The sequence below is a fragment of the Anguilla anguilla genome, chromosome 2 (assembly GCF_013347855.1).
Source record: "Anguilla anguilla isolate fAngAng1 chromosome 2, fAngAng1.pri, whole genome shotgun sequence".
Taxonomy (NCBI): domain Eukaryota; kingdom Metazoa; phylum Chordata; class Actinopteri; order Anguilliformes; family Anguillidae; genus Anguilla; species Anguilla anguilla.
In genome coordinates, this window is record NC_049202.1 from 27,925,205 (window position 1) to 27,938,545 (window position 13,341).

The 13,341-nt window shown below is 41.5% G+C and overlaps 1 pseudogene; it reads right to left on the minus strand.

The window, feature by feature from the left end:
* Positions 1-2,156: 2,156 nt before the first annotated feature.
* Positions 2,157-12,591, minus strand: LOC118219258 (annotated as a pseudogene).
* Between the last annotated feature and the right edge of the window lie 750 nt (positions 12,592-13,341).

Here is a 13,341-nt window from a genome sequence, read left to right on the forward strand (position 1 = left end):
GGGAAATGTTTTTTGGTCTATAGTTATTCACTTAAGTTTAGTTTCCAGACGTGAATATGCAGCAGTTACAATTGAAGACTAGGGTTAATTTCCTGTTTTATTGAGAGATTAACTAGGATTAACTAGGTGTGTTACGGGGAGGCTCAAAATATGCCCCTGTCTTTTATTTTTAAACCATTCGTTTTTTGGCAAATCCTTGCACAGGATCTGTAAAGGAGTAATTAAAAATTGGGACAAAATATTCATTATCTACAGCTAAATTTCCTTCAACCTTTAATTTGTTGCTAGAATCTTTTGGTGGGTATTTTTCTTAATAAATGATCAGTATTTTCCATATTAGTTTACTGTTCTCCTCTTCCACTAAATACATAAACAAAAAGTTAATTCTCAGTCATTTATAGATCATTTTATTCAATGTCTTTGATTATAGATAATTGGAAAGTTAGAGCTTTCATCATTTGCCATACTGTATCATGCAAAAAGGAAGGTTTACTTGTTATCTTAAATAGATTATATTAAGATAAAGAAATCATTGTATTATTGTACGTCTTCACAATACAATATGTCCAATTTTTACATCCTGTTTACTAATGACGTTGGGAATGATTTATTCAATTAAATTAAAATGGTCGGTATTAAAACAGGTGTCCACATACTTTTGGCCATGTAATGTATGTTTATGGAGTTTTAATAAATTAAGTTATCCTAGCACATTTCAGATTGGTTTCTTGGGTAAACGTTATTTGTATACATTTAAAACCTTTCATGTAAAACCTTTAATGTAAATTTATATACCATCCCTTCTACCCCAAGGTCTGTCCCATCTGAATATATATCCTGTCCATCACTCCTGACTGTAAATATATTTTGTCCATGACTCATGACTCTAAAAAATTGAAGTAATGAGTTAAAGATTTTTATAGTCAGTCCACCAAACATTTGGCTTTAGCTTTTGGTTCCAGGTCAGCATATCATTGGATAACGGTCTGAAAAAGTTTGTTTGTAATTATGGGGGTCATATCCCTCTGCTGGTAAAAAAATATATTTTTTTTTTTTTTAAACCCAGCCATTCCAGGTTTGAAGGGAAAAAATGTAAGGTTTACCACCAAGAAACAGACAAATTGCGTAGACAGGCAGGAAGCCAAGGGATACCACTTAGTCTCTACCTTTTCTGCTGTCCCCTTTTTCCTCTCCACCCCTTTCCCCTCTCCATTTTACCACATCAGGAGCCCCAGTAATTGCTTTATATTAGAGAGTGTCTGTAGCCCCAGGATGATTTACTGGAGGAATGCTGTCACAGCAACTTCGGAGCCCTATCTACACACAGGTGTAAAAGTCCATATTTAACATTTGGGATTTTACCACAGATAATTCCATGTTCTTGACCTAGATTTATTCTGAGAATCTTGTGTCTTGAGCACAAATAATTAATTAAACCAAAGATGACCAGGGCATGCTCTAATAACATAGTTATACACCACAGTATGCAACAAAGATGCCCAAAACTATATTAATACCCTCATGGTTAGAAAGGTTTAGCATAATGAAAAATGGCAGGACTGAAATTCAAAGGCAAAATAGAATTGTTTTATGTCATGCTAAAAAGGAAAAACAAGTGAGCAAAGCAGCAGAGAATATTCACAAATTATATGATTGCCAAATTTTTTCTACCAAACTTGAGACATAAGCTCAGCCTATGCTATGATCCAAAAGGTAAAATAATGGGCTCAATAATTAATGTAGTTTTATTAATTACAGTAGTTCATGCTGTAAAAATGTCTTGTGCAGGTAGGTTTTATGAGTGTATTTTTGTTTTGTCTTGATTTGCATCTGTACTCAACTAAACTTTCAGATTAATAATCAAAAAAATTCAAGTGTGGCTAAAATTCAGATTTGTAGCTTTTATTAAATGTTATTTTTATATAGTTTGGTTTCACCTTATAGAAATTACAGCATCTTTAAACATAGCCCCCCATTTCATATGCCATAATCTTTGGGTGAAATGGCTTCGCAGGTGTTTCTGATTAGTCTAATCTAGATAAGATTATAAGAGAGCTTTCAACATTTAATCTTGATTCGGCTTTTGATTACCTATGGAGTCTGTTATTGGCAATTGTCAACATGAGAACCAGAATTGTGCCAATGCAAGGAAGCCTTTAGGAGACTGTGAAATAAGAAAAAACAGTTAGAGACAGGCCAAACCTTAGGCTTGCCAATATCAACTTCATTCAGTGGAAAGATGGTAAGCTCAGTAATCACAAAGGGCCTAGTAGGCCAAGGAAGACCTCTACAGTAGATGACTGAAGAATTCTCACAGTAAGGAAGAAAAACCCCCAATGCCTGTTCAATAGATCAGAAACATTCTTCAGTGGGCAGGCGTGGATTTGTCAGTGACTGTTGTCCCCAACAGCTTGGGGAAAGCCATTTTCTGATTCAGCGTGACAATGCCCCTGGGCACACAGCGAGGCCGAAATAGAAATGGTTTTGTTGAGAATGGTGTGGAAGAAGTTGACCAGCCTGCACCAGGCCCTGACCTCAAAGGTATCAATCACCTTTGGGATCAACTGGAAAGCCAACTGTGAGCCAGGCCTAGTTGTCCAATCAGTGCCCAACCTCCCTAATGCTCTTCTGGCTGAATGGAAGTAAATCCCTGCAGCAATGCTAAAATAACGCCTTCCCAGTAGAGTGGAGGTTGTTATAGCAGAAAAAGTTGGACCAACTTCATATTAATGCCCATAATTTTGGATGAGATGTTGGATGTAGGGTTTCCATACTTCTGGCCAGGTAGTGTGTGTCTTTGTGTCAATCTGCCATTGGATGTGCAGTGTGACGACTTTGTGTCTAATATTGTTTTTATTTTTAAGTCAAGTCAAGTCAAGTCACTTTTATTTGTATAGCACATTTAAAAACAACAGGAGTTGCGCCAAAGTGCTTTCCAGTCACTACAATACAACACAACAAACCACAACAAAATTACATCACAATACAATACATGTATTAACAATACAACATAAAAAAATAAAAAGAATAAGGAGTAAGATGATAAAAGTACAGGATAAAATCAATTTAAGAAAGACTGAATAAGACCAACAGCAGATTAAAAATGCAGTGAGAGGATGTTAAAAATAACGAAATAAATTAAGGGTGGAGAAAACCGTAGGGCAACCTCAAACTGCTCTAAAAGCAAGAGAAAAAAGGTGGGTCTTTAAATGTGATTTAAAATGATCAATGGTGGGACAGGACTTAATGTGGGACGGGAGATTGTTCCAGAGCCTGGGGGCAGCAACAGAGAAAGTCTGATCCCCTTTAGTTTTAAGACATGAGTGGGGGACTGAGAGGAGTTGTTTTGCTGATGACCTTAGTGACCTGGGAGCAGAATATGGAGTCAGTAGATCAGTGATGTACTGTGGAGCTAATCCATTTAGGGCTTTAAATACAAATAGTAAAATTTTAAAATCAATCCTATATTTCACCGGTAGCCAATGCAAAAGAGCCAGAGCGGGAGTAATATGTTGCCTTTTCTTTGTTCCAGTAAAGTCTAGCAGCTGCATTCTGGACCATTTGCAATCGAGACAGAGTGGAATGGGTCAACCCCATATATAGGGAATTACAATAATCCAGCCGAGAGGTGATAAAAGCATGGATAACTGTTTCCAGGTCCTTATGAGATAAAAACGGCTTTAACTTGGCTATGGTTTTAAGCTGATAAAAACTGCCCTTCACAACACTACTGACTTGCCTGTTAAAATTCAAAGATGTGTCCAAGAAAACACCAAGATTTCTAACTACAAATTGCACATTTTTAGACAGGGGACCAAGCGCATTGCTTAGGCTAGTGACAGAGCTATGAGGGCCAAATATAATTACTTCCGTTTTGTTATCATTTAGTTGAAGGAAGTTCCTCGCCATCCAGAATTTAATGTCATCTAGACATCTAAAAAGGTTATTTAATGAGCAAGCATTGTCAGCTCTAACTGGCAGGTAAAACTGTGTGTCATCCGCATAACAGTGATACACAATATTATGTTTCTCAAAAATAGAGCCAAGGGGAAGCATGTAGAGTGAGAATAAAAGAGGCCCTAAAATAGAACCTTGGGGAATGCCACATTTAATGGACGCAGGGGATTAAGAACCGTTTCCTATTTTAACGGAAAGGTTCTTTCTTTCAGGTAGGAGGTAAAGCATTTTAACACTGAGCCCTGCAGACCAACTTCACCCTCCATGCGTCTTAGAGAATGCCATGGTCAATTGTATCAAATGCTGCGCTGAGGTCAAGCAGGACTAAGATGGCACAGGAACCAGAATCGACAGAGAGAAGGATATCATTATATACCTTCAATAGAGCGGATTCTGTACTATGCAGAGCTCTAAAACCAGACTGGAATTTGTCAGAAATGTTGTTTGTGTTCAAGTAGGAGGAGACCTGGGAGAAGACAACTTTTTCCAAAACCTTAAATAAATGGTAGCTTGGAGATAGGCCTGTAGCTATTATGGTCATTGGGGTCTAGGCTAGGTTTCTTTAGTAGGGGTTGCACTATAGCGTGTTTAAAAAAGAAAGGGACGACTCCATTTGTTAAACTGCTATTAATTATAACCAAAATAAGGGGGCAGATTGTGGCAAAAACTTCCTTGAAAAGACGGGACAGTAAAATGTCTAAGGGACAGTAAATGGGATTCATGTGTGATACTACCTCAGACAGCTGGGAGGATGACACAGGTTGAAACTGCTGGAGGCAGCTGACTGGACAATGTATCTCAGAAGAATCAGAGCCTGAAGATGAGATGAGAGATCTTATGCTGTCAATTTTGTCTATGAAATAATTCCGAAACTTTTCACAGGTTTTAGTAGTGGACTCAGAGGTAGCTACAGCAGCAGTAGAAGGATTTAAGATAGTTAATTGTGTTAAACAATATTTTAGGTCTGTGGGCGTTTTTATTAGTTAGATCATAATAGATAGTTAGATTAGCATAATATTGTGTTTTAGCTGACTTAACAGAGCTTTGGTAAGATTTTAAGCAATCTCTTAAAATGTCATACGAGACCTGGAGTTTATCTTTTTTCCATTTGCGCTCAGCTCTCCTACAGGCTTGTCTAAGAGCACGGGTGGAGTCATTCAGCCAGAGAGTACCAACATTGTTAGCCTTAGGTCTTTTCAGTTTTAAAGGAGCTACATCGTCCAGAGTGTCAGAGCAAGATGAGTTGAAGAGAGTGACTAACTCCTCAGTGTCGGTGCGGGAGAGAAGGTTATCTGAGATACGAGGTAAGTGAGTGAGCACGAATGTGTTGGAGAAATGTATGGGTGTGGCTGAGTTTATAGGTCGGATGAGGGAGTGAGGCTGGGAGGGGGTGGGGAGGGGACAAAACAAAGTGGATTCAAACACAACCATAAGATGGTCAGAGACACCAATGTCAACAATTTCAAGGTTAGAGACAGAGAAACCAGATGATAACACAAGATCTAGTGTGTGACCCTTCTGATGTGTTGGACCCAACACTGATTGAGCGAGATTAAAAGAATCCACAAGGCATAAAAACTCATTGACCATAGATTTTGATGGGCAATAGATATGAATGTTAAAATCCCCTACAATCAACAGTTTATCAGCGCGAGAGGCCATAAATAATAGAAAATCAGAGAACTCTTGGATGAAGTTACTGTTAGTGTAAGGTGGTCTGTACACCAGTGCACATAGGACAGGGGTAGTGACATTAATCTTAAAAAGTTGCACCTCAAAAGTAGAGTAGGCATCGACGGGCATAACTCTGCATTTAAAACAGCTTTTAAAAACGGTGGCTAAGCCACCCCCATGACCAGTAGTCCTAGGGGAGTTTAAGAAGCTGCAGTGGGACGGACAAAGATCACCAAGTGAGGTAAGATCACCAACGTTAAGCCAGGTCTCAGTTATGAATAAAAAGTCCAACTGACGAGACGTAAAGTTGTCATTTAAAATAAAGGTTTTGTTTGATAGGGACTGAGCATTTATTAGGGCAAATTCGACAGGTTTATTGTAGTAACAGGAGTCAGCCAGTGTGTGCGGTGCCCCTTTTTCTAACTGAGAGCACCTGGGGGGAAACCCTATAATAAGGAAGCCCCAGTGCATTCTGCCCCGTTCTCGCTCTCTTTCTCACTCAATTCTAGGTAATCCTGCACCAGGTCGGCGCAGTTGGACGGCCCGCTGGTTTTTTCCTTCACCCTCCTATCTTCACAGGTTTTGCGTTGTACGTTCACATCCCATTGTTGCACACGCGCAACACATTAATATAAATACCCTACATTTCACTCATACATGCATCATTGTCTTCTTAATAAATCATTCCTTTGTTTAAAAATATACCCTGTTGTGTTGTCTCCCTTTTTGTCACGACTATAGCTTGAGTGGTAACAGCAGCAATAAAGCCATATCTGAAAAATTTTGTCAGTGGGCACGTGATAGCCTGAGCAATGGCTGATCATCATGAAACTTGTATATACACATGGGTGACTAATTAAAGGAAAAACCAACATAAAGTCTCTTAGTTAGGTGTTGGGCCACCACAAAGCCACCAGAACAACGGCCATGCACCTTGGCATAGATTCTGCAAGTCTCTGGAACTCTACAACTGGGATAGAACACCATTCCTCCAAAAGATATTCCCTCATTTGGTGTTTTTGATGGTACTGGAGTGCACTGTCTAACACATCCACCAAAATCTCCAATAGGTGTTCAACTGGGTTGACATCTGGTGACTGTGAAGGCCATAGCATGTGATTGACACCAAATGCTGGCCAACCAAGCCAGAAAAATACCCCCCACAGCATAATAAAGCCACCAGACCCCCTCACTGTAGGGGTCAGCATGCAGGCCTGTACTCTTCTCTTGGAGCATAGTATATGCCGCACATGCACTCGCCCACTTGTCAAGAATATGGTGAAGGAAGACTGATCTGACTATATCACTTTTTTCCACATCTCTGTAGACCAATACCTATGGTTTTTGCACCACTGAACTCTCAAATGTGCGTTCATCTTTATAATGAGGGGTGTATGCACTACAACGTTAATATAATATCTGTCATGGTTCTGTGGTTTGTCTGTGTTTCCCTTTTTTGGCCGCCAGTTTTTAGTGCTGTCCTTTTACCTCGTTTAATTGTATTATTGTTTTCAGTTATTCTATTATTGTTTTTGGGTTGTCTCGCTTTCCCTTCCCTCTCTGTGGCCTGATTGTTCATTGTGCCCTCCTGTGTCTCGTCAGTGTCGTGTCTATTTAAGATCCCTTCTTCCTTGACTCAGGTGCTGGATCCTTTTGTGTATGCGTTACGGATTGTCTTTCGGTATGTGCTCCCTCGTGAACTTGTGACTCGGTGTTTTGCCCTCAGTGTTTTCTACCCTGCCCGTGCTCTGTTTTTGCATTGTTTTTGAATTTCTGCATTTTCTCTGTTTTTGCACGTTAAGAACTTTGTCCATTTTTTGACTTGCCCTGCGTGGCTTTGTTTTTGTTCTCTTTTGTTTTTTGTACTAATTTAAAAGTAACATCCTCGGTTTGTGTTTACCCTTTGGATTTTGAGTGTTTTTTTTACTCTACGTTTGGGTCCATTCCCTCGCCCCCCCTTGACAATATCCCTCTCTATGTAGTTGTTGATAGGCTGTTCTTGCTGACACTGTCAAAGAGAATGTGATATGACTGTCACCTGGGGAAGAGCTGCTCTTCTGTTTTTCATTACATATTACACTAATGTGAATGTACACTTTCCACCACAATTTTTGACCCTATTTAATGATGTCTTTCCCATAGATCTAAATGCAGATGTCACTTTAGTCAATGCTCCTATTGAAACACAAGCCAGTTGAGAAATCTTTGTGACTGGAGCTCCTGCCATCTGTGCCCCAATAATGAACTCTTGTTCAAAGTCACTTGGATCTTTTTCACTTGGCATCTTTGACCCAAAATTGAGGTCAACTGGGCTAATAAGGTACAATACCCACTATGTAACAGTAATTCATAGCCATGAACACATTAAGTCCAGTTCACACAGTAAACATTACTCTCTGACCTAACCTATGGTAAGTCAAACTAGGAGGCATGACAAGCTAAACATCAAGATCATGATACAAAGTACAATATAAGTGCTGGACGGAGGTACTTGTAACATGAAAGTGGCACAGGAGGTACATGTGTAACCTGAAAGTGCAATAGGAACAAAGTACAGGCATTTAACCTCTTAGCACAAAGCCTCTAGTGGTTGGCACGCCGTCGTGCCTAGATTGCTCAATTCAGACAGTCTGTGCTCCTGCAACCAAATTATGAGTTGAAAACACAAACTCGGAGTTCTAGCTTTATTAGTAGACGATTCAGGACAACTATGCCGAATACAGAGTTTCGCAGCGCCACCATTGTTGCATTTACCAAGCACCCCCTCCCTGCAGTCTCATCTGTAACTACACCCTCCACGCATGACACACTGGACAATAGTATCGATCTGGGCATACATGAAAACATTCTTTTACCACTAAAAATTTGTATTGCGTCGAAGCAAGCAACATAAAGCCAACAATAATCAAAGGTATGCCACTACAGCTGTGAAAAATGATGCTCACTGAACACTGGAATAAACAAGATGAATTCTTCAAAAATTATACCATGTCATTCTGCTGTCAATATCTGCGACTAAATAGCAATAAATATACAACCTTATCATTGGTTTTACGTGTAGTGATGTCCCTTTCCAGATGGAGTGGTCATATATTGTCTTGTGAAATATACGCTCATTTGTGACACCTGGGTACCTTCCAAAATAGCTGTGCGTAATACCACACATGGTTTTCGGGTTGTCGTTCTTTGTAGTACAATCTGCCTTGATCGACAGTTCATCGATCCAACAGGTGACAGAATAAGCTTTCTAACGATGTATAATATGTCTAATTTTACTTTTGAATAGCGTTTTTATTGTAACCCCAAAAAGGAACGAACACAAAGTCCAGGTAAAGGTTGCAATTGAAATACTTTACTTTCTTAACCGAGCAAAAAATAAGTACATGCGTACGACTACGCTTTTTTGATTCTACTTCCCTGCCCGCTCTACACTGGTAGTGCAATACGTTAGATGAAGCCTGGAGCTCCACCCAGTGGATAACCTGAATATATCACATCCCCTTCCACTTAAGATTTAACATGAGATTTATAAACAAAACTTTTAACTCCCTTACTTTTTAATTTTTTGTTATACAGAACCTCTGAAGTATACATTACCCGTGTCATTCGGTTTGTACTTTAACTAAACAGATACATTGTACCATGCAATGAAATAACAATAACAATGATTCAACCTTGTATTCAACAGTATCCAAACAAAACATTTAGGTAGTATCTTAACATAATAATCTTACCATCAACTTCAACTTCCCCATCCTGTTTCTTGTTTTTTAACGTGTCCCATAGTGCATGGTCTACAGTGCAAAGTCTTTCAGGTAGCTTGGCAGCTTTGTGAGCCTTGCAGTACGGCGGACACTTGGAGTGGCGTTACTGTCCCTCTGCAGTTGTGCAGTATCTGCTGGCTGCCTCTGGGCACTGACCTGAGTGTCTGACCCAGAGCTTGAATTTCCATCACTGGGTTGTGGTTGCACAGGAAAAACTTCTGGTTGTGATGACACATCGACGGAAGTACTGGGAGAGTGGGTGTTGTGTGCATCGAGCACATCCGGCACTTCTGCTGTCTCTTCACGTCTAGACAGTACCTGGTCCACATGTCAGCGGACTACCCTACCATCTCCCAGAATGACCTTATATGAGACAGGACCTGTTTCTGTTACAATGAATCCAGGGATCCACTTCGGTCCATGGCTGAAATTCCTTGTCATGACAGCGTCTCCTTCCCTGAACCCTCTGTTCTTTGATGTTTTGTCGTGGTTGTCTTTCTGTTTTCTTTGTCTGACCTGTATTCTCCTTTTTAGATCCGGATGTAGTAAGTCAAGAGTGGAACGCAGCTTCCTCCTTAACAGCATCTCAACAGGAGAGAGTCCTGTGGTGGACTGAGGTGTTATTCTGTAGCTGAACAGGACACGTGATGCCTTGGCTGACAAGCTGCCCTCAGCACTCTTTTTCATCATCTCCTTGAACGTTTGTACAGCCCGCTCGGCCAGTCCATTTGAAGATGGGTGATAGGGAGCAATCATGTGTACTATTCCGCTGTTCCTCATGAAATCTTTAGTTTCAGCACTAACGAAACATGTGGCATTGTCACTCATCACCATTTCAGGAATGCCCTGGTTGCTGAAGCTCTGGTGCAGGCAGTGTATGGTAGTGGTGGAAGTGGCGCTGTTCACAGGATACACATCCATCCATTTGGAAAGTGCATCTATGATTATGAGGAACATTTTCCCCTTAAATGGTCCGGCATAATCCATATGCAGTCTCCTCCATGGCTTGTCAGGTCACTCCCAAGGGTGGAGAGGAGCTGCTGCTGGTGCCTTTCTGTGTGCCTGACATGTACTGCATGTTTTGACTAGATTTTCTATGTCCTCATATAGCTTTGGCCACCATATATAACTCCGTGCCAGGGCTTTCATACGGGAGACCCCAGGTTGGCTTTGATGAAGCTGCTCTAAGACAATTTTCCTGGCTGGCTGTGGAATAATCACCCGTGCTCCCCACAACATGCACCTATCCTGAACACTGAGTTTGGCCCCCCCCACCTTGTATGGTGCAAAGTCCCCCTCTGTTTGCTGCGGCCACCCCCTTACCACATGTTCACGTACTCTGGCTAGTACTGGATCTTTACTTGTCAGTGCCTTTACCTGTTCCGCTGTCACAGGTGTTGTGTCCATTTCCTCAAACATCAGCACTTTGTCCTCCGGCGCTGTGGTGATGGGCGTGTGCTGGAGGGGCAGTCGGCTTAAAGCATCCACGTTGCCGTGGTCTTTCCCTGGCTTGTAGACAATGACGTATTCATATGCCCTCAAGGTCACTGCCCACCTCTGCACTCGTGGTGACACTATGTGTGGAACAGCCTTCACTTCACTGAACAGGAAGAGCAGTGGTTTATAGTCTGTGCAGATGGTAAACTTCCGGCCATAGATGTATTTGTGGAACCTCTGCACACCAAACATTACTGCTAAACCCTCTTTGTCCAATTTAGAATAATTATTTTCTGCCGGTGTCAGAGTTCTGGACATAAACCCTATTGGTCTCTCTGTTCCATCTCTCATTTTGTGTGACAGAACTGCTCCGACCCCATAGGGAGATTCATCGCATGAGAGAATGATTTCTTTCTCTCTGTCACAGTGTACTAGCACGAGTGCTGCATGAGTTTCTTTGACAGTTCAAATGAGTTCTCTTGGTCTTTTCCCCACTCCCAGTTTGTCTCTTTTCTCAGGAATAAGTGGAGCGGTGCTAACGCTGTTGACAAGTTGGGCAGAAACCTGTTGTAATAATTAAGCAGTCCCAGGTATGCCTTCAACTCTGTCACATTAGTGGGCGCCGGTGCTTTCTGGATTGCTTCCACTTTGTTTTTTAGTGGATGGAGTCCTGTTGCATCCACTCTTTGACACAGGAATTCCGCCTCTGTTCCCATGAAGGTGCATTTGGTCCTCTTTAGAAGCAGGCCTGCAGTATCCAATCTTTGCAGCACTTCTGCCAATGTCTCCAGGTGTTGTTGGCCATTGCAGCCTGTCAGGAGAATATCATCCAAATACACTGCCATGTTTGGAACCCCCTGAAGCACTGCTTCGATATTTCTCTGGAAGATAGCTGGGCTGGACGACACTCCGAAAGGTAAGCGTGTGTATGTAAACAGCCCCTTATGTGTGTTTATAGTTATGTGTGGAATCTGCAGATATGCATGGCTCATGTCCAGCTTTGTGAATTTTTCTCCCCCTGCCAGATTCGCAAAAAGATCCTGTCTTTGGAATTGGATATTGCTGTAGCTTGGATACTCTATTCACCGTCAGTTTATAATCACCACATATTCTCACTGAGTTGTCAGGTTTCTGTACTGACACTATGAGCGCAGCGAATTCAGCGAGCTTGACTGGCTCAATAAATTTCTCTTTAAAAAAAAAAAACCTTGGTGTTGCATCTTTCTCTACATAGATCTTAGCTGGGGGTCCCTTAAATGTTCCAAGTTCCTCCTTGAACACATTCTCGTGTCTGGCCAGCACCTCCTGTAACGCCAGCTGGTTACCTTCATCTATCTGATTTACTGCCACCCTCCAGTTTATGTTAAGGGCTTTTATCCAGCCCCTGCCTAACAGGTTTGGTCCTGAGCCTGAGACTACAACTACTGGAAGGTGTTGTGTTGTACCCCGGTGTTGTTCAGCGACTCTAGCAACATGTATACTCTTTCTCCTGTGTATGTTTTGAGCTTAAGGGAACATTTCTCTAATTCAAGAACTTTTGCATTGTCCCACAGTTTTGAGTAATCTGACCTTGTCATTAGAGTTACACTGCAGCCAGTGTCAACCTCAAAATTCACTTTTGATTCATTCAGTTGCAACTGTAACGTGATGGGGGGCACTTTTGGTATATTCTCGGAAACAGTGTACATTGTGAAAACATGCTCTTCCTCTTCTTCTGCTTCCCCTGTGTCAGCTTGTCCACTGATGTGATGTGCTCCATGACCCCTCCTCACTCCCTTTGGCGCCCCCCCCCTTCTTTAAATTTGGGTTTCTCTGGGGGTGAAGTAGCCCTACATGCCATCCTTATGTGCCCATGTTTGCCACACTTATGACACTTTTCATTTGCAAAGCAACACTCACTTGCCATGTGGTTTTCCTTGCACCTGTAGCACATCTGCACTTGTTCCTCCCTAGAATGATGCATGTTCAATTTGTGCACATTTGCCTGGCCTGACACCTGCTTCCAACTTCCATCAGCACTGTCCAAACATTTTCCATGCAACTGCTGTACATACTTCTTCGCAGTCTCAATGGCTCGAGCAAGCATCAATGCTTTCTCAAAAATAAGCTCAGTCTTGGATAATAATCTACGCTGGATGTGGTCATCATTCACCCCACAGACTAGCCTATCTCTTAGCATGTGTCAGGTTGTCCCCGTAATTGCAATCTTGAGCTAGCTTGCGCAACACAGCAACATAGTCCATAATTGACTCACCCTCGTTCCTGTTCCTCAAATTGAATTTAAACCGCTGCACAATTTCACTTGGCCTGCGGTTGAAATGCGCCTTCAGAAATTCTACAATGTCACTGAACAATTTTTCCCCTGGTAACTCTGGACTGAGGATATTTCTCGTCAGACTGTAGGTTTGGGCACCTACGGAACTGGGCAAAATGGACTTCTTAATGTCCCCATCGGTAATCCCGTTAGCAATAAAAAAATGTCGCAAAATTTCAATATATTCCACCCATG